Source organism: Suricata suricatta, chromosome 3 (genome assembly GCF_006229205.1).
Source record: "Suricata suricatta isolate VVHF042 chromosome 3, meerkat_22Aug2017_6uvM2_HiC, whole genome shotgun sequence".
In the NCBI taxonomy this organism is placed as follows: domain Eukaryota; kingdom Metazoa; phylum Chordata; class Mammalia; order Carnivora; family Herpestidae; genus Suricata; species Suricata suricatta.
Genome location: NC_043702.1, coordinates 104,971,735 through 104,994,021, shown reverse-complemented (window position 1 = coordinate 104,994,021; position 22,287 = coordinate 104,971,735). Strand labels below are relative to the sequence as shown.

The 22,287-nt window shown below is 46.1% G+C and overlaps 1 long non-coding RNA gene across 1 annotated transcript; it reads right to left on the bottom strand.

The window, feature by feature from the left end:
* Positions 1-19,832: 19,832 nt before the first annotated feature.
* Positions 19,833-20,731, bottom strand: LOC115286572. Its single transcript, XR_003906142.1, has 2 exons — positions 20,649-20,731; positions 19,833-20,436 (listed from the first exon to the last, which is right to left on the bottom strand). It is a non-coding gene; the product is annotated as an uncharacterized LOC115286572 (long non-coding RNA).
* Between the last annotated feature and the right edge of the window lie 1,556 nt (positions 20,732-22,287).

Genomic DNA, 22,287 nt, shown 5'->3' with positions numbered 1-22,287 from the left:
GTGGTCAGTCACAGGGAAGCTTATGAGATATATAAACTAGTAGCTGTCTTGTGCCTGACCAAGCCAGAGGGACCAAACCAGTTCTTCCTACCACAGAGTAGACATATTATAGATAAAGTTACAGCCTGTGGTTGGATGTACAGAGAGAGAGAAGTCCTCTTTGGGCCACCAGTTCTTATGTGCAATGTGCATTGAAGAAAAATAAAGCACCTGGTAAGTTTTGCCTTTCCACGCCACACCTCCAATTAGCTTCTGAGTGCCTCAGGCTGGATTATGAGTGGCTGAAAGCCACCAGGTATTTGAAGCATGTTTCTCACAGGAACAAGAGACAAAAACAACAGCAAGAACTCAAAACAAAAGCAAACAAAAACCACAGGGTAAATAAAGGGTACAAAGATATGGTGAGAAGCATAAGAAAACTTAGAAACCCACTATTTAAATTAAGTACTGCTTTCTTCAGACAGGAATAGGATGCCATGTAAAGGAAAAATAGAATATGAAAGAGTTATTGAAAATTAAAATTATGATATCAGGAATTTAAAAAATTCCATAGAAGCATTAGCAGATAAAGTTTCATAAATCTCCCAGGTGGAAGTACAAAAAGATAGAGGTAAGAAATTGGGAAGAATAAATCACATTAAATAATCAATCCATGAAGTCCCAACATCCAACAAGTTTCAGAAAGAAAGAACAGAGAAAATGAAGGGAAAAGTTATTTATGATAGAAATTGGGAAGCAAGTAAAAATAAAGATGAATTCTATCTAATAGGGAGAGGTGTTTGGAGGATAGACATCCAGATTTGCCAGAAGAAATAGCAGCCGGTTGCTAAATTCTGTCAGATGGGCTCTGAGATGAGAGAGCAATTCTGAATCCTGCAGAGCTGTTGCTCTCCCAATGACCCTGGACAGTTTTGGGGTGAAGGAATTAGCCCACTTTTTTTCTACTCAGGTGATGCTCTGGAATGGAAGGCCCTGATTCCCAGGAAATTGCCCTGGGAAAAGCAATACTCCCTCCCCTGATGCCCTAGTTAGGATTCAGAACTATGCAATTATGTAGGCCAGTAGCATATAACGTTTGTGATCACTTGTGAGGGGGCTCTCCCCAGCCTGTGTAAGAACAGAATATTGATAAATTATATAAGGAAGAAATTTTAGAAAGGCTTGAGTTTACATATTGCAGGGGCTCTCTGAGAAGGTATTGAGGGCTAGGAATAAGAAAGCACACACCAAAGCACAGAGAAAAAAAAAACCAGACCATGTACAATAATCAGAATGACTTCAGGCTTCTCAAGAGCAGTATAGGAAAGTAGTAGACAAAGGGGCAATCCTTCCATATTCTGAGAAAAATGTATCCATTTTAGAATTCCATACTGAGGAAAACTTCAGTAAAGGGGAAAGAAAGAGTAATGCCATTTCAGCTAGACAAAGTGTAAAATTAGCCTCTATTACCTTTTTTCAGAAAGCTATTGGAGGATGTGCTCCAACTAAATGAGCAGAGCAAGCAATATGGTGAAGTGAAGTGGAAGTCAGGAAATGGGGAATCTAACATTGCAGAGAGATCAGGGGAATGCCTATAGGGGCCATCAAGGGTCACTCCTGAAAGACAAGCAGTCCAAACTGGCTCTCCTTGAGTGAAGAAAAGCTTGGAGTGGGTAGCCTAGGTCAGTCTCCTCTGGGCACTGGGTTCCTTTCCTGACTTGCTTAGGTCTCATTTGCTCTCTTCTGTTTTTCCCTGGCAGAAATAATCTTTTTTTCAAATTAGAGGTTGTGACACTCAATACTTGGGCTTTTGTTTTAGGGGTGAAATAATCAGAATAGGTCTTTAGGGTGCTTTGGGATCAGGCTATTGGGAAACTCCTGCTTAAGTAAAGGGAATATTCTAATAGATGCAGTCATACTTGGTAGAATTTTACCCTGAGATTTGAGGCTAAAGCCTTAGAGTGTGCTACATCTTCCTTTCCCTTAGTTTATGCTTTTCCTTTTGGAAACTTGTGAGGGCAGGATTCAGGTGTTGCTTTGTCCTGCGTATGATGCCATGTCAACCAACCTTTGCATCTGGAAAGGGCAGAGAGAGAGAGAGAGAGAGAGAGAGAGAGAGAGAGAGAGAGAGAGAGAATCCCTAGCAGACTTTGTGCTGTGTGGGGCTTTATCTCACAACTGTAAGGTCATGACCTGAACTGAAATAAAGAGTTGGATGCTTAACTGACTGAGCCATCTAGGCTCCCCACCCTCTTGTTTTTAATTTAATTCAATAGTATGTTTTCTAATTGGAATGAATTAGGAATTTGTACTGAATTAGAAGTCTAGATAATAAAGGTTGCCCTATCCATTGCTAGGCATCTTGGGGTATTAGAGCATCCTTTGGTTATGTTGAGATTACATCCATCTTGTGTCTCCTGCAATTTGGTCATGTCTAATAACTGTGACACAGAACACCTCATCCAGTCTTTGAAGACACAAATCTGGCTTCTTTTTTGAGGCCAAACACCTTGTCTCCGGCCCAAGAGTTTTTTCATGTCTCCCCCACATTCTGATTGCTCTCCTTTGAAACCATCTCTCTCTGCTTTGGGCACGACAGAATTTGCAACTGGATCATCTTTGACATTGGCACAGTTTGTTTTATACCCTCTTTTCTCCATCATCAGTATGGATTTCCCCACATACTGATGCATAACAAATTTCCACAAACTTAGTGGCCTAAAACAATGCCCATTCATCATCTCATGCTGTCATAAGTTTGCACATAGCTGACCTGGGTTCTCTACTCAGGGTGTCACAAGGATGAAATTGTGCTGTTTTAAAGTTGACCCTTGAACAATATGGGTTTGAACTGTTTGGGTTCACTTATAAGCATAATATTTTTTTCCAGTACATACAGTAGAGACTATAAATGCTTTTTCTCTTCCTTAGATTTTCTTAACATTTTCTTTTCTCTAGATTATTGTAAGAAAAAAGTATATAACATACAAAATATGTGTTAATTGACAACTTATGTTATTGGTAAGGCTTCAGGCCAACAGTAGGCTATTAGGGAGAGTCTGGGTGGCTCAGTCCATTAAGCATTTGACTTTGGCTCAGGCCATGATCTCATGGCTCCTGAGTTTAAGCCCTGCGCTGGGCTCTGCACTGACAGCTCAGATCCTGGAGCCTGCTTCGGATTCTGCGACTCCCTCTCTCTCTCTCAAAAATAAATAAACATTAAACAAAACAAAAAAACCCCAAAACCAGTAGTCTATTAGTACTTAAGTTTTGGGGGCATCAAAAGTTATGTATGGATTTTCCACTGTGTCAAGGGGTTGGTGCTCCTAACCCCTGCATTGTTCAAGGGTCAACTGCGTATCATAATCTAATCATATGACTGAAATCCTTTATATTCACAGGCCAGAGGATTACATTTTCAAGGCCAGAGGATTATACTGGATGTGGACACCAGGGAACAGAAATATTGGGAATCATCACAGATTGCTGTCGAGGCCCAAGCTTTTGATTCACAGAGACTAGTTGTGGGGATATTAGGGTAGTAGCAGTGAGAGATCCAGGGACAAGTGAAACATTACACAGGCATTGATTTTTACAAAGTGCAAAACTAGATTGGTTTAGTTGGTTGGGAAAACTATCTTAGAGATTATTGGCTTGTAAATCCAGTGCAGTTGTTACAAGAAAGCTTGGTTGAGACGGTGTTTGATAAATCCATGAGGTTGGTATCTGCTTGGTCAATGCCTTTACAAGAGGTTGGGTTTAGTTGTTTGATTTTTTAATGAAAAAATTCCTTACCAGATGACCCACCATAAATGAAATATTCATTTCATTTTCTCTCCAGTTAAAACTCATGTCTTGAAATGCTTTGTTGTATCTACTTAGAATGATCAATGGGTCTGCCTGGGGGGATTTCTCCTGCAGAACTTGTTGGTAGAGAACATTAAAATTGCATGAAGCCACTCATGTAATTTTAATGACCATCCAAAGAATTTTGACTAGAATTGGGAAGAATTGAAAGTAAGATGCTTCTTCTGAAAAAGGCTGAGGCCATGGCCCTTCAGTATTCAAGGAGGCAAGGTCAAGCATCTATAGGACATTCCCCATCCACCCCTACTTCTGGCCAGAGACATTCTTTCCACAATCAAGGGTCATGGAAAGATGGTTTGCAAGACAAGGAGCTCTGGCCATCTTCACGCTTTTCCCACGGAATCATGCATGGCTTGAGATGGGCATGGTCTTAAGGAAACTCGGTGACCCCTGTGTTCCTCCCAAGAGGAGTGAGCTGAGGCCCAGGATGGGAACTGATAAAGATTCAAGCTCAGCCTTGTGCTTTCCAGACCAATGCTTACCACCCTACACTCACACCATCTATCTCTCAGGGTTTCCATTTTATTCTTACTGAATTCTGGCATTCATAAAACCTGCTAAGGCTTCTCCATCTCACACTGATTTCCACATTTTCTGATCGCTCTAATTGCCATGTCTAAGCTTTTCACTAGGCATTTAGTTGTGTGCTGATTTGGGACGCATTTTCTTGCTATTAATTTAAAATGTCATGAAATTCCAGTGTTAGCCATGTATATAAGCCATATAGGGTCACAGACCACCTGGGTGGCTCAGTTGGTTGAATGTCTGACTCTTAGTTTCAGCTCAGGTCATCATCTCATCGTCTGTGAGATCAAGCAACATTTCAGGCTCCGTGCTGGGAATGGGACCTTCTTGGTTGGTTTCTCTCTCTCCCTCTCCTTCAGCCCATACTCCCCTCATTCTCTATATCTCTCAAAAATTATATAGGGTCATAATCACAAAAACATTTCTCCAGGTAATCTTTTTGCAAGGTCACAGCTCCTGTGGTTCTCCCATTGTCGGTAGATTGGGCAGTCCTCAGGGCATATCCCCCCATGGCTGTGAGCACAGGTCATATGGCTGGCCGGAAGTGTCTGCTCCTTTCCCTGGATGTGAGCTCCCCATTGCCACTCTCCACCTACTATATTCTCAGCCTCTTCCTCCCTACTTTGGATGCAAGGGGTTCTGGCTCCTTACAGAGTGCCTAGGATTCCCCTGCTTCCCCTTATGAGATCCTAGATCCCCACCACTGCTCTAGAGAAGAAGGGGAAAATGGCTCCTTTCATTCATCCATAAGTCCAAAGCAGAATGTCTGTGTTCTAAGTCTCTGGGGTGTAATTCTGATATGAGTTGCTTTTTTCCCAATGGTTATATGTAGTAGCCCTTGATGCAAGCTTGCTCATGTCTCTTTGTTCCTCAGAGTAATTTCTTTCTCATATGGCTCCTCAGATGTCTTGAAGACAAGTCTGAATTCTAAAGAAAATGTGTCAGGTAGAGACAATGATTAAATTTATACTGGTCAAAAGTGGTCTTGATGGGACAAGTCTCCAGTTCCCAAACAGGTTATTTGTTTTCCCTAGAGAAGCAGAAGAAGAGGCAGAAGATCCTTAGGTATGGGATGACTCCACCCTCCCTGGTTCCTTGGTTGTTGGTGCTTGTGTAGAGCAGAACAGGGCCTTTGGAGGTTGGAAGGCCATGGCTATACTGGGGACTAGGACACTTTTTCTCTGATGAGCTGGCCATCGAAGCTGTTATGGTATATACCAGTAGTCAGGAACATGTGCCACTGCCAAGAATGTTGAAGGGGATAGGGGACTCCCTGTCCTTTTATGTAACAAGCCATACTGGGAACAAAGATCTGTGCCAAGAGCATTAAGCACAGACTTATTCATCAGTAGGGGAAGGACACACCCTTAAGGCCAATGATGGATGCACATAGTTAAGAAATCTGCAAGGAGGAATTGGGCTCATTAAGAGCAGGAAGTGAAAGTGGTGGTGGCCTGCTCCTGCCTGAAAGTCCTCAGTCCTGGGCACTTGAACACAGAGAAGTTTTGAATCTCCAAGTGGACTCCAATTATGTAAACCTTGTCAACCACACTGGGGGTCAGAGTCTTAGGCCCCAATGTGAATGGATGCCATGGCCACTGCCATCCAACATCACTAACGAAGAAGCAGTGGAGATGAGGTGAAGGGGTAGACTGGATTCACTGTGGTACTTCCTCCTTGTGGAAATGAGGAAATGGGGGAAATAGATAATCATGCAGTCTTTCTTGAGCTGGAACTAGGTTTGAAATCTTTCTCTGATATTTTTCTGTTGTATGATTTTGGGCCAATTTCTTCATGTCCCTAAGCCTCAGTATCCTCATCCCTAAAATGGGGATAATTAAAGTACCATTTCCTGGGGCTTTCTTGAATATGTGTGTCAAGTACTTAATATAATATCAGGTGCTCAATTTCTCTTAGGTCCTTACCCTTCCCTTTGGATGGACCTGAATGCAAATGGACTCTGCTGCCAAATAACAATTACTAAGCATTATGAAGTGTGTACTGTGTACTAGGCATGGTGATCAACCACAACAGATACCTTTAGAGATGTGCAATGAGTGGGTATCCTCCTACTAGAGACAAGTGTACTCAGGTACCAGCTGTTGGGAGCTGCATAGCCATGTGGCTGGCAACATGTGCGGGCATGCCTGTATGTGTGTGCGCGCACACACACACACACACACACACACACACGTGTATGCATATGTGAAGGTAGGCTTCTTACCTAAGGGCTAGCCAGAACAGATCAATAGCAGACTGCTGTTGACTTTTGCATCTGAGAAGTAGTCATTTAAGCACTTATGCCTGCAGGATGCTGGAAATCAATTCCTCTGGGGCCAGACAAATGGGGATCTAGTCAGCACGGAAGCCTGTGAGTGGTGGGGCCACTGTGGGTGGGGGCTCAACAAGACTTTTCTGGTGGCCAGGGAGAGCCTTGCAACAGAGAAGCCAAAGCTCATGGCTTCCAGGTGAGCTCTCCCAGCCTCCTCCTGTGTCAGGTGCTGAGGGCCTTTTCCACATGTCTAGGAAACATCATTTACTGTGACTGCAGCTTTCTGAGGGCTGTGCTAGGAGCTCCACAGAGATGAAAGGATGAAGAGCCTTCCACCATGTTTGGGAGGAGGTGGGTGATTCCTCCTTCTGAGTTATTTTCATTTCTGGGAAGCTAAAGGGTAGGTAGTAGTGGATGAGGACTGCGGGGCAGGGGGTCTACCCTGGAGTGGATGCTGAATAGGGCAGGCCTGTTGGAAGGCACAGGAAAGGCCTGGAGGGTTCTGCCTTCCCTTGCTGGGAGCTGGCCTGTGCTGTGGGAGGCTTGCCAGTTCCTGCTGTGTGCTCTTGTGCCTCCAGTAAACTCCTTCCATTATTCATCCTTTCCAGGCACAGCCACAGCCAAGGAGTCCCCAGAGCCTTGGGACTTGTCTTCTGATGTGAAGTCCCCACAGGGTGGTGGGCAAGGTTAATCTGCTCTGGGTGTCTCTACAGAGGAGATGGTGATGTACATGCAGAAGGCTCTTCCCTACTCCTTTCCTGGCTTCCACACCTGTAGCCTGCATGTTCTCACTGTCTTCCTAGCCACAGCTGCATTTTGAGAAAAACATCTGCTCACCCTCTCTTACATTTCAGCATGTACTAGGGTGTTCTTTCTGTTGGGGGAATTTGACTTGCTTACTATGGACAGAAGGGCTTTGTCCTCTGTATTTTAAGCTTCAAGATGACACAGCTATCATTTTAGAATCTGCTATGAGCCAGGTGCTTTATCCACATAATAACATTTAATCTTTACAGTAACTATATAGTTGGAATCTAACCACACACCCTCACCTTTCAGTGGCCTGAAAAACAAACAAGAAACAAGTGAAAACAAAGACCTGTTTGCCCTTTAGGCTACTTATCCATATGGGTTGCCTGGGTCTCTGCTCATCAGAGCCACTCAGAGATTTGGACAGATAAAGCAGCCCCTCTTTCAGACCTTGTGGGGCACCATACCACATAAGAAGAGAGAAGGAGCATGGGAGGGTCTAATGTGGGCACTTAAAGGCCCTAGCATGCAAGCAGTAGAGGTTGCTTGCATTCACGAGTCATAGGTAGATCTAGTCAAGTGACCTTTTCCAACTTCAGTGATGTGGTCACTTACAAAGTTATGGTCACCTTACAGACATGCCATTTTACAAAGCGCCTGGAAAGAGCCTTTTTGCCAAAACCTCCTCTTCCTGCCCACTTTCCAGAGGAGAAGGGGCAATGCTTGGTGACCAGCAAGGATGATCACCACACCAGCCCATCAGGGAAAGGTGAGCATTCTCATGGGATGTGCACCTGCTGCAAGTCACTCTTGTGGGCAATGTGATGAAACAGCAGATAAAAACTGAGATTTCTCTGACTCAAAGATACATGCTCAGGGTAAACAGTTTTACTTTTCCAGCTTGTTAATATTTATTACCAGGAGTCATTTACAGGATGTTACAGTGTTTTAAACTCACACAGAGCTCCAGCCTAGGAAATTGGCATGCTAGGCAGATGCAAAAGAATGAATTGGGACCACTGTCTTACACCGTACACAAAAATCAACTCCAAATTAAAAACTTTATGGTTTCAAAAAAACTCTTAGAAGAACACATTGTCAGTAAGCTTTTTGACACTGGTCTTAGAGTTCTTTTTGAATCTGTCTTCTCAAGTGAGGGTGACAAAAGCAAAAATAAACAAATGGAACTACATCAACATAAACAGCTTTAGCACAATGAAGGAAACGATCGAAATGAAGAGGCAACCTAATGTATGGGAGAAGGTATTTGCCAATGATACATTTGATAAGTGGTTAATATGCAAAATACATAAAGAACTCAAACAACTCAGTCTTTAAAAAATATGATTTAAAAATGGGCAGAGGAACTGAACAGGTATTTTTCCAAAGTCATCCAGTTGGCCAACAGACATATGGAAAGATGCTTATCATTACTTGCCATCCAGGCAATACAAATCAAAGCTGCGTCACACATGACAGAATGGCTAGCATCAAAAAGACAAGAAATAACAAGTTTCGGTGAGGCTGTGGAGAAAAGGAAACATCATTCACTGCTTACTGCTAGTGAGAATGCAAACTGGTGTAGGGATACCATTTTCCAGTTGTAAAATAAATAAGTCACAGGGATGTAATGTACAGGATGGGGAATGCAGTCAACAATATTGCAAGTGGCCATACAACTCTATGGTGACAGATGGTAACTAGACTTATTGTGGTGACCATTCTGTAATCTATATAAATATTGAATCACTGTGTTGTGCACTTGGAACAGATACAATATTGTATGTCAACTCTATTATTCTTCAATTAAAAGGAAAATTATTGATAGGTTTTAAGGAGGGCACTTGTTGGGATGGACACTGGGTGTTACATGTAAGACATGAATCACTAAATTCTACTCCTGAAACTCCTGTATCAGTTAACTAACTTGAATATAAATTAAATTTAAAAAACTGAAGATGAAAAAACAAACAAAAAAGGAAATTATGAAGTCCTTAGGAAACCCAAAGAGGAAATGTTTGTGGGCAATCAATGATATTGACTATTCCTGCTATTCCTCCAGCAGAGCTCTGTAGCTCAATCACAAGTCACTGACGCAGGAAAAGAAAGGGTGTTTTGATGTGTGCTCTGTAAACGGAGCTTCATTGCATGAGTGAACTCATGCAAAGGGGTGTGGCAAGGCTCAGAGAGGGTAAGGGCCTCCTGGTGCCACACAGCAAGGGACTGCAAGGTGAGGCCATTTGAACCTTGTCCTGAACCCTGCTCTGAGCACAGTGACACACAACCCCTTAAGACACTCCACTTGCCCAGGAGTGTTAGGGTGGGCCAGTGATGCTGGCTGGGGACATCTGAGGGTATTTAAGGCCATAGGAGCCACTAGGCGCCAGTGAGGACTGCTGGCTGTGTCTGGCAGTTTCTGGTCCAAGAGCTGTGGGGCTGGGTATGTCCCTGGGGCCTGAGGAGGCAGAAGCCAGGACAAACAAGAAGACTATAAGTTCCCTAAGCATGGTGGGCCACAGCCCAGGGTAGGGGTGCAGGGTGTTGTAGGAGCCTGACCCTTCTCTGTGGGCTGTGTGGCTCTTGGGAGCTGGGGGCTGGGACCCCCAGGTCCCACTTGGGGTTGGGGCAGCCATTCTGGAAGGCACCGCTGGCTGGCTGCAAGGGGTCCCCATCCATCAGCCAGGCTCCAAGGGACCAAGCATCTGCAGCTGAACTTTTCCTTCCTCCATTTTCTCTCTTCCCTGGCATATTGTCTGGAGGAGAGATTGACAGTGGGCACTAATTAAGCTTTGTAGACAACGTGGCCCTCAGTCCTCCCTGTGGCTCTGTATGGTAGGCACTTCTATGTCCATTTTAAGGATGGAGGGACCAAGGCTTAGGAGATCAGAGTAGCTTGTCAGAGGCTGTCTGGTTAGTGATTGGCAGAGCAAGGTGTTCACCCAGGCGTCTGAGCTTGAGAGTGTGCCTGCACACCCACCACTGAGAGCAGAGGGCTAAGAGATGTGGGGGCTGCATGGGATACAGGGCACCCTGCCCAGATCCTGGAGGACCCTCTTGCTGATGCAGCTGCGGGCACAATGAAGCCCAGTGAGGAACCAAGGCCTTCACAAGTAGAGGTGGAAGATCTGTGAACCTGCCTTTCCTGAAGGAAGTAGGGCTAGGTTCTGGGAGGGAGTGTGGGTAGGGTCCCCAAAGTAGAAAGCATGTGCAAAGATGTAGCAGGGGAGGAGAAGGGTTCCCTGAGCTCTGAGGGAACTCCCTGATAGGTAGATTTTGGATCACTCATATCTTTATAAGGAACAAGTTTCTGACATGCACAGTCCCCTGCCCTGCAGGGTCTCCAGGGTCAGAGAGATTCCCGCAGGATCTCAGCACAGTCCCTAAACAGTCCCATGGCCTCGGGCAAGTCATTTACCCCCTAAGGATAAGAATAAGGATGCCTATTTCATAGAGTTGTCATGGGAATTAACTTAAAATAGTTAAAGCACCCAGCACATAGTAAGCACTATACATAATAATGATGGTAATAAGAAGAATAATCATGATACCAGCTGCTAGCTATTATTGCATGAAGTGAGGCTTGGTGAGCTCTGGGCACCACTACCCCCCCAACTGTGACCCCCCCGGGAGTTGGGCCAGCTGCTACCGAGGAAATCTCCATGGCGGAAGGAGATGGAACCTGTCACGTGTAGGTCCCTCCACCTGAGTCAAGTTCTGGCTTTCATGAGCTGAGTGGTCTTGGACAGGATACATGCCCTTTTGGGACCTCAGTTTGTTCTTTCATAAGCTGCTCTCTCTTACCTGACTGATGAGAGAGTATTTCAACCCAACCAGGCTCCTGTGGGTGATGAAGCATCGCGTCTGAGTGTGAGAATGAGAAATATCTCTGTCAGCAGAGCTGAGGGCTAAGGACAACTTTCCCAGGGCATGGTGCTTCTGCACAGTTCCTCTGGGGCTTTGGGCTGCGATCCGTCTGCAGGCTCCAACTCAGGGCAGTTGGCTTCAAAACTGAGTGTCCACGGGTTCCTTTAATGGGCCCTGATGCTCATTGAAGCAAAGTGCACAGAAACTCCTTGTGAATACCCGGTAATGTGGCTCAGAATTGGGCCCCACAGGATTATTAGAGCCATCCATCTTAATTACAGTGAAAATTACTTATATGCTTTACATAATAAAGCTGCATTTATAATTTCCCAGCTCTGAGCCAAGCCTGGCAGGGCTCTTGTCCTCTGGGGGCGGGGGGCATTTCCTTGTTTCCCTCCCAGGGTGTTTCTTTAATGCCCCTTGTCTTGGCAGGCCATGGGCTCAGGGCTGGGCTCTTGTGGGAACTGAGCCCTCCTGGGGCCCACACCACCCAGATTCTTCACACCCAGCATCTTATCTAACTAACCCTTAGCATGACCCGGTGAGGTCTGTGCCCTATTGCCATCTTACAGATGAGAAAACAGGCTCAGAGAGGCTAAGTAAGTTGCTTACAACATCACAGTTAAGCATTGGTGGCTGCAAGAAGGAAGGTTCCTCTTCTGTCTTCCATTGGGGTGTCTTCAGATGTCTCACTTCTGTCCCTCAACCTCCCCTTCCTGGTAATGCTTCTGCGGTTTCAGGAGGCAGTGATGAGAAGAAATTTTGTTCTCAGATAAGGCACCACCCCTTCCCCCTACCCCAACATAGCCCTAGAAAGCATGCACACACACACACTACACACTACTCAGAAAACCACCAGTACCACCACACACCAGACCCTTCCCCCCACTGTACACACGCACTTACCACCGCACACCACCCACCCTGCACACACACACACACCACCACACACCAAACCACACATACACTACCACCACCACACACCATCCGTACTGCACATACACACACCACCACCACATACCACCCCACACTGCACACATACCTCTGCTACCACCATACACTGCCCACACCGCACACACTGCACACAGCCACCTACACATGCACATGTTGACACATGTACTGCAAACCACATACCATACATTCAGACCCACATGGTTCACACTCATGCACCATCTCCTAGTCACAAGTGCCCCCCTCCCCAACATCTAGTTCAGGCCTGGGTCTCTCCATTAAAGCATCATTATGCAGTGTAATTCTGGGTTCCCCATGCCTTGTGCACATGGGGTAGACCCTGAAGGTAAGGACTTAGTTGGGCTGTGAGCTGCTCGGGAAGAAAGTGTGCTTTGGAGTCAGTCAGGAGTTGGCCTTCTTTGTGAGGGAGGAGGTGAAGGAGCCTGGGGAGCATGCACATGTGTGGGTGCTCAGGTCTAAAGCATGGTGCATGACTGTTAGAGTTTGGGCTTGAGAGAGCTGCTCCAAAGATCTGGAGATGACTGGGAACTCAAAGTAGAAGCCAAAGGCCAAATATCAGGAGCAAAACAAAACAAAACAAAACAAAAAAACCATACAGATTTAGCATATGCCTACCATGGCCACATCCCTGTGCCATTTTTCCCAAAAGGAGATGAGCCCTTGGCCATAGAGGAGTTAGGTGATGGAAGGAGAGATAAGGAAGAGGCAGAATGGGGAGGAGCAGAAGCCTTCCTACAGGGGTCAGCAGGTCCTGGGTGTTCTTGAGCAAAAGGAGTGGAGAGGGAGGTGAGAAAGGGGAGACTGGCAGAGTCAGGTGTTGGAGCTCAGGTGTGGTCTGCTGCTGACAAGAGAGCTCAAGGGAGAGGCTCAGTGCCTGTTGTGATGGGGGGCCGGCTAGAGTATCCTGCATTCTGTGGCCCAGGTGTGGGTGGAGGAGCTGAATTGAAACCCAGCCAGGCAGGAGCATGTGGGGAGCTGTGGGATGGAACCGCCTGGTCTGCCAGGCCACAACCATTATGCTAGAGTTAGAGGGGCAGGAGGGGCTCCAGTGTGAGCCTGGCAGGTCAAGTATAGTGGATAGGGCTAGGGAAGGTCAGTGACATGGAGCAGGACCAGTCTGGTGGAGCCTGGGTGTAGGCCCTCTTCTGATGCCCACCCACTTGCTTCTGGGTTGGGGCAGGACAGCCAAAGCCAGGACAGGTTAGTCTGGGACATTGGGAGGCCACTCAGCCTCTCTGGATGTGACATTGTTCCTTGGTTCTTACAAGAGGTCCATGAATTGCAAGACCACAGAAGTACGTTCCAGCATAGACCCTCTGGCCAGGGGAAGCAATGTCCTGTGCCCCTGCCCCACAAAGCCATCCTTGGAAAAGGAGCAACAATAGTGGGCTGATGAATGAACTGCTACTCCAAAGCTCAGATAGCCACCTTCCCTGCTGACTTAGCACAGGGAAAACTGCCCAGGCAGAAACACTTCTAGGAGGAGAATAATGTGTGAGTCCCATGGGCCAATCTGATAGTGCGGGATATGATGAAGGAGTGAGGTTGAAGGGGTGCACAAGGGGTGGGGGTGAAAGCTCCAGGCTTGAGGACCTAGGTGGGGTGTGGGGCTCACAACCCCAACCAATTTCTAGTCTAGGCTCCCCAGGAAGGTGCTGTCTGCTCCTCTGGGGAGCATAGAACAGTCATTGCTTGGAAAATCAGAAGCAAGACAAACATATGCTTTAGACCAAGGAGCAAGTGTTTTTTGAAGGCCTTCGAGGCACCTGAAGCTTGGTCCATGTCAGCTCTGGGATTTATGTTTCCCAGTTCCTGTATGAGGAATCTGAGAACCAGCAGAAACCCATGACAGCCACTGGGGGAGGGCAGGATGGATCTGACAGGCTTGCTGTCTTATCTGTATGCACTGTCTCCTCGCCCCCATTCTACCTCCTCTTTCTAGCTTCTTTCCAACTTAGAGGCTGGGGGTGTGAGATCACAGGGCTTCCTAGAGAAATGGTCTATTTTAGAACCAGAACCAGTATGATATCTACATTTACTACAAAGAACTCACTCACATGGTTATGGAGGCTGGCAAGCCCCAAATCAGCAGAGCAAATATCCCAGTCTGAGCTCGAAGTTCAGAAGCTAATGTAGAACTAGAGAGAGCTGATGTTTCACTGTGAATGTGTACAGGCAGGAAGAATTTTCTTTTAACTCAGGGAGGGTCAGCAGTTTGTTCTATTCAGGACATTAACTGATTGGATGAGGCCCACCCACATTATGGAGAGCAATCTGTTGTCCTCCATGTGCATATTTAACAGTTATGTTAATCTATCCAGAAACACCCTCAAAGACACACACAGAATGATGTTTGACCAAATATTGAGGCACCTTGTGGTCCAGTCAAGTTGACACGTACAATGAAACATCTTGGTTGGAGTACATTTTGCTGGGGGCGGGGGGGGGGGGAGGAGCAGTGGTGCCACTGCAGATACCTGGTCCTGAGGCTCCCTCAGTTTTCTCATCTGTATAGGGCTTGCTGTGAGCATGAGAGGTTCCCAGGTTGGTGGTACCCATGACCCTGTGACATGCTTAGCCCATGGCATCTCTGTCAGACTCATGCTGGTCAGTCTCAGCTATCCCTCCCAGAAGGGACCCACCCAGGTGGTGGCAGTAATGTTCTCAATCACTCATTCTCTTCTCCTTGGCCATGACGACTGCATACCTGCCAGTAGCTGCAGAGCTGAAGATGATACACCGATGCTATTCGGGCTCATCAGGCCACGAGTCTGTGGATTCTCTGAGGTCTCTGTGACCTCCAGCATCTCTCAGTTCCCCAGAAGCTGACTAAGAGCAGAGGAGCCAGTGAGAGTTATAATCCCCAGTTTCCAGTGAGTTTCCAGAGAGTTATAACACTGGCATTTGTTGTATGTAGAGATGCTTCTCTCCTTTTTATTTTGACATGTCCCAGTCTGGACTCAGTATCCAGGCCCCAGGCCTCTGAGCTGCTCAGGCACATGATCCCAGTGGGACGCTGGCCCCATGTCTCATGTCCTGAAACCAAATCAAGTGGAAGAACACCAGACTTCTTCTTAACTATGTGGCAAGAGATAAAGCAATTTGAAAACCAACTACATGAAGCTGTCGGAGGGGAATAGATGTCAAACCAGAAAAAGAAACAACTAATTGGAATCAGATTTCATGGCATCCTTTGCTCACATTCACCTGTGCCCACAAGGTGAATGATGTGTTGGGGAATCAGATGAGTTTTGGGTCCCCATGAATGTACTGGGCACTGGCTTCCTGGACAGGAGGCTTCTGGTCATCTCCAGGCTGCAGTTTTCCCACTAGGTGGGGCACAAATGTCTCCAAGCCAGATTCCTCCCCCAGGAGAACTGCCTAGAGTTGGAACATGTACATAGGAGCCTTTTCTAGGAGACAAAGCCATGTGGACAGAGCAGAATTCCAACCATAGGCAACCAGAGGCCACTTATAAGTAAGTGGATATATTTATTTCCCCATTTCCAACATAGTCCCTGTACCACCTGCTGACCTTACTTTCTCTCTGGGCCTCTAGCACCAGAGCCTGGTTCAGGGTAGATGGGAAAGATGTGGAGTAGATGGTTGGATGGGTGGGTGAGAGGGTGGGTGCTGGGTGGATGGACGGGTGGGTGGTGGGTGCATGCCATGTCAGTAAGTTGAGAGAGCTCTGAGTGTGACTTTTCTTCTGGAAGGTGGAGGCTTTCCCCTCTAGGGCTTGTCTGGTCCTGAGGATCCTTTGTTCTCTATATCTGAAAGGCTGAGGTCAGGCAAATACCTGGTTATATGGGGTTGGGGGATGCTGAGAAATTTAGACCAGATCCCTTCCAATGGTGAAACTCAATTTATTGACAAGTAAACTGGAAACCCCATATCCCACCCCTGCTGAGTGTGGGGTCCCCAGTTTCCAGTGAGTGCAATGTAGTGTGGGGGGAAGGTCTTCAAACTCAGTTTAAGAAACTGGAGACTGCAGGGGAATAAACTCATGGACGCGATGCATTTTGGACTCTGCTTACAGGCCAGGGATGGCCTCTCAGAACTGTCTCATGTCCCATGAGATCCAGAAGAGAGCAGGCTGCTAAAGTGTGAGGCTCTCTGGAAGGGCGAGGTCTTCCTCCTCCCAAAGCCTGTCAGTGAGAACTGAGAGACTCTGTGGGCCTCTCACACAGTGGTCACATGTGGGCTAGGTGCCCCTCCTTCCCTCTCTCCAGGGTCATGGGTTGTGAAGAGCCAAGTCCCAGCCAGCCAAGGTCACTCGTTGTGGTGATGAGAAGGGGACAAGGCTGAATTGAGTGTCTTTTGTGAATAGATGCACAAGGAGGCACCCCTCTGCTCCAGCGGCCCTAAGGTGTGGAATCTCAGGTCATGAAGAAAGAATAGAAGCTTTGTAGCCAGACACACCTGGCTGATAACCCACTTCCACCAATGCCATGCAGTGGAATATCACTTTGGGCATATCACTTAACCTCTCTGCACCTCAGTTTCCTCCTGTTAAACTGGAAATGGTCACGTGTACTTAGGAGGTTTCTATGAAGAACTGATGACATATTTCACAGAAAACAGCTCTAGCACATGGTGGGCTCAAGTAACAGTTAGTTTACTACTGTTATCCCAATGCACATAGTTGCTGGGTGAGCCAGACCTGCATTACCCAAGCCTTCCCCTGGTACAGAGCACACAGAGCATGGTAATGTTCCCCTAGCACACGGGGTAAGCAGAGATAGAAGGTGTCGGGATGGGGTGTCTGCTATAGATGTCCCTCTTCCTACCTACTGGGAGACATTTCTGGCAGAGCTGTGCTCCCTTGGGACAATTCTGAACCAAACAGCCTTGCCTGGGGACCTACGTTGAAACTGACTGGGTCCTTCCTGGCTTCTAGATCCAGTCTTCCTCCAGCCTGGGTTCTACACAGTGCCCGTTAGGTCCCTCCTTCCTGATGAGCCCTCCTCAGTACCCAGCACACCTCAGGGGCACAGAGGAGGCAGTTTACTGTACTAACTGTTCATAAATGCTCCCTGTGTGCTGGGAGTCATGGTATGCCTTTTACATATGTTAACGTGAATCCTCAAAATTATAGTAGAGGGTATGCCCCTACATTACAATGAGTAAACAGAAGTTTAGAGAGATTAAATTAATTTCCCCATATTCACACAGGTAGGAAGTGACAGATTCGGAGTTTTTGCTTTTTAAATTTTAGATTTAAAAGATTGTGATAGAACATGTAACACAGAATTTACCATATTGCCCATTTTTAGTGTACAGTTCAGTGGCCGTAAGCACACTGATGTTGTTCTCCATCTCCAGAACTTTTTCATCTTCCCAAATTGAAATTCTACACCCATTAAGCAACTCTGCATTCCCCTCCTCCCAACTCCTGGAAACCACCATTCCACTTTCTGTCTCTATGAATTGGACGATTCTAGGTACCTCATGTAAGTGGAGTCATTCAGGACTTATATTCTTGTGGCTGCTTTCTTTACTTAGCATAATATCCTCACAGCTCATCCATGTTGTGTCATGTGGCAGGATGTCCTTCCTTTTTATGGCTCAATAATCTCTTGTATGCAATCACCGCATTTATACATTAATATGTCAGTGGACCCTTGGATTGCTTCCCTTTGGCTATTGAGAATAGTGCTGCTATGATGGGTGTGCATATCTCTTTGAGAATCTGTTTTCAGTTCTTTTTGGACATACACTCAAAAGTAGAATTGCTGGATTATATGGTAATTTTATTTTCAATTGTTTGAGGAATCCCCATACTGTTTTCCATAGCAGTTGCACCATTTCACATTCCCAGCAGGATTCCAATTGCTCCACACCCTTGCCAATACTTTCTGGTTATTTTCTGGTTTTGTTTTTATAGTAGCCATCCTACTACCCTAATGGGTATGAGGTGGTATCTCATTGTGGTTTTGATTTGCATTTCCCTGATGATGCACACTTGCAAACATGGAAAGAAAACTCAGACAAATGTCTTTCTCTTGGAGCTCCCATGCTGTGGGTGAGCTGTATGTGGGCTGTAGGGTGGGCTGGTGTGAAGGGTCTGAGCCAGAGTGGTGCTGGACACTGGTGTGCTTAGATGCACTGGTGGTGGAATGAACCCTCTTGATTACTTCCCTCATTGTCTTGTGGGTGCTCAATCACCCTGTCCCTGATGAACACTTCACAGAGGAGCAACGATATCACTGTGCTCCCGAGGCAACTCCCTGGGCAGAAAGGTGGTGGCCACTATGGGGCTGGGGTCTATCATGTACCTGCCCTCTGGGCCACCACAGATGTGCCCTCAGGCTGCTTTAGGCTTAGTTCCTCAGACATGAAGTGGGATTAGAAAAAAATGCCTGTCTCATCCTGAGGACCGAGGAAGGTCAGAATGGAAGAGTTTTGAAAACAGAACAGCGAAGACGTAGCTCTCCCATGTCTGAGCTTTAAAATGTCGGTTGTGTCATGCCTGCCCCCCTTACTGGCCTCCTCTTCTGCCATAGCTTGCATGGTGACACTCCACACTCCTTGCCTGTCTTGGCTCTCAGCCACCCTCTTGACAGTGGCCCATCAACCTTCCCAGTGCAAGCTGATTAGGAAACTCTGCACTTATAGCCTTTAACTAGCTCCCTGTTGCCTCAAGGCAAAGTTCTTTAAAAGGCCCAAGACATGACTCCTGTGGATCACCTGAGAATAGTAGCCCCTGTCAGGCCTTATTCACCGGCTGCCCTTCCCTCCAGCCACATGCCCTGCTGGGCACCTAACATGCAGAGGAGACCCACTCTGACCTCCCTTTGCTTTTACTGTTCCTATGCCTAGACTGTTCCAACCCCATGTTTTATCTGTGGGTGCCCACCACACTGCACTGCCTTGCTCCTGGATAGAGAGCACCCTCAGGGGTGGAACCATGCCTGTGCCATGTGTGCCTGGCACACAGCATGTCTGTAAAAGTAGTCAGTAAAGCGTTATCCCTGATTTCTGTGAGCTGTTATAGCAAGTTATCAAATTCCAAAGGGAGGGTCATGCAAACCGTTGATCTGAAGCCAAGTGAGACAGAAGTGTGAGTAACCTGGAGACCTACTACTTGCTATTGATGTCTTAAATGAGACAGTCTTGCAGACCTGAGCCCTTAGCCTGCAGGCTCTGTGCTGACTTCAGGCAGTCAGCATCAGAATTGGATTAAATTGTAAGATATCTGGTTGATGTCTACAGAGAATGTGAGAATTGGTTGTGGTAGAAAACCTACATATATTGGCATTAGAAGAGTTATAAGTAGAGAAACAGATTTTATCCTGACATGGGTTTATAAAAGTAAGTGTGTGATTTGTTGGAGTGTGTATGTGTATGTGTGTGGGGTTGTAGGAGTACATGTGGTAGGGTTAAGGTACATTAACAACCTCCCATGTCTCAGTGGCTTTACTTACACAGCAAGAACTTAGGGGTCCTCACAATGAAGGATGGCAAGGTTCTCCACTCGTGATAGTCACTCAAGACCTAGATTAATGGAAACCCCATCATGACATGACTTCCTTCATCACAGAGACAAATGGAAAGAAATGTGATAAATTGTGCACTTCCTCTAAACATTTCTGCCCAGAAGTGACATGCATTATTTTATCTCATTTTTAATTGTTCAGAGTAAGTCCTATAGCCTCACCTAATTCAAAGTGGGCATGGTAACACAGTCTGTCCAGAAAGAATGGTGAGTGGACTACTGTGAGCAGCCTGATGGGTTACCACTGGGGACATGAGTCACTGGAACCAGGTGGAAGGATCTTCTCTCCTCCTTCAACATCAAGGAACAGTGACAGGATCCAGGATTCAGATATCCAGGCTGGGAAGCACAGTTTGGAAAGGCAGAACATTCCACCAGTCTTGGACATGTCATCATCTTCTCCTCCTTGGTTAGAAGTTTGGATGTGCTCCAAGGGACCCAAGTTAGATAGAATGTCAATTTCAAAATACCAATAATTTTGTATATCCCAAGAGAAGAGAGTCCACTTCACACATTAGTCTTGGGGATGTCTCCAGGCACAGGTGTGGGAGGGACCATGGGAGGCAGTAGGGGCTGCAGGGGCAGGGAGCCTGTGGTCTTCAGGGCTGGACAGTCAGCTGCTCTCTAGCTCCATGGCCTTGGGAAGCTACTCTATGCTGTATGCTCATCTATAAACTGGAACTGAGGGCCATGTCCATCTTCTGAGTTGCTGTGGAAATGGAACAGCATTCACAGCCTTTAGCAGGGGTCCTGGCTGGAGAAGATACCTGCTATGGCATTTCCTGCTCACCATCATCATAGCTGACCTTGTTAGGTCATAGCCAGCCTTGCTGAATCCTTTGCTAGCTGTGTGAATGTGGACAGGTGCTAAATGCTTTTCCACAGTGGAACTTTCTCACTAAACAGTGAAGAGGTTCTTACCTGTACCCCCAAGTTGTAAGTTTCTGAAGCCTGTACAGATGCTCAGCGGAGTCTAGGAAAGGTGTGTGGTATGTGGGCGGAGCATAAGTAGGAGTGGGTGTGGGGCTGCCTCAGAGTCATGGCCCTTTATTCCCACATCGGTGCAGGTGCCAACTCAGAAGTGGCTTTATACTTTTCCTTAGTTGGGACAGTGCTTTTATTAAGAAAAAAATCTCCCCAGGAACCAGCTGTAACTGTGGGGTCTTTGTGAACAGGCACACCTCTCTGCTCAGTGTCACTCCTGGGTAAGGCTTCAGCTAGAATGACAGAGGAGGAGCAGACCCTTCACAACAGTGGTGTCTTCTTTTTCCCTCTGGTTGGCACAGAACTAAAGCATTCTCAACAAAGAGGAAGGGGGACAGAGGCCATTAATTTTAGAATGTTAGGAAGCCAGGATGGGTGCCTTCATTAGAAAGTTCAAAACTGCATTTTATTCCCATTTTGATGAGATTTTTATGAGTTAGAAGAGATAAAGTTGAATCCCATGAGTGTAATGGACCCAGGAAGATCACAGATACAGGATTGAATCCAATGAACCATGAGGAGTTTAGTAAATTAATTAAATTTAAGAAAATAATGAAAAAAATTTTGCCACTAGATTAAAATTCTAAAATATCTTAAAAAGGCAATGGCAATTCTCATTCATGAGAAATTACAGTTACACCAACAACTCCACCCCCTCCTCCAACTCTTTCTTGTGTTTGTTTTAGGCAGTTGCATTCATAACAGAATATCTGTGGTGGAGTGGCTTGGGGTTAGGGTGAAGAGTGCTTTTCCAGGATGCTCCTTGCAAATTCCTGACCTTTCCGGTCTGGAATGCACGGATGCTATGCCCACCAGCATGGATTAGAAGTATTTGGTCAGAACAGTTTTGAGTTGAGGTAAGTGTAAGAGAAAAGCTAACTAGTTACTGAAGGTGCCACAGAAAATCACTCCTGGAGGATATGGTCGCGTAAATCCCAGTTGATAAAGAGAGTTTGTTTGAAAGCTGTGGTTCAGAATCCCACAGTAATCCCTGCGCTTGACATCATCCACACGTGTTAGCTCCAGGAAGAGTTCATGATAGCAGGTGGCTGGAGGTTTCTTGTTTAGTAAATACACACTTTGTGCTACACACTTTACATGTATGATTTCATTTAATTCAACAAACAACCAAACTGTGACCTAATTAGGAGCTGGATTACTGTTACATTACAGAGAGAAACTTACAATTACGGTGATGTGTTTCATTTCAAGTTCAGATCACAATCCTCAAATGAATGCTTAATTCTGCTCAGCAATAATATTAGTAAACAAACTTTTGCTGTAAAAAACCAGATGGTGAATATTTTAGGCTATGTGGGCCACGAGGTCTCTGCTGTAATTATTCAACTTTGCCACTGTAGTCTGGGAGCAGTCACAGACAACACAGGCATGAATAAGCATGGCTGTGTTTCAATAAAACTTTATGTGTGGCAACTGAAATTTAAATTTTATGCCACAAAATTTTCTTTTAATTTATGGTTTATTCTCAAGTTGGTTTCCATATAAAACACCCAGTACTCTTCCCTATTAGTGCCCTCCTCCATGACCATCACCTCCCTTCCCCTTTCCCCCTCCC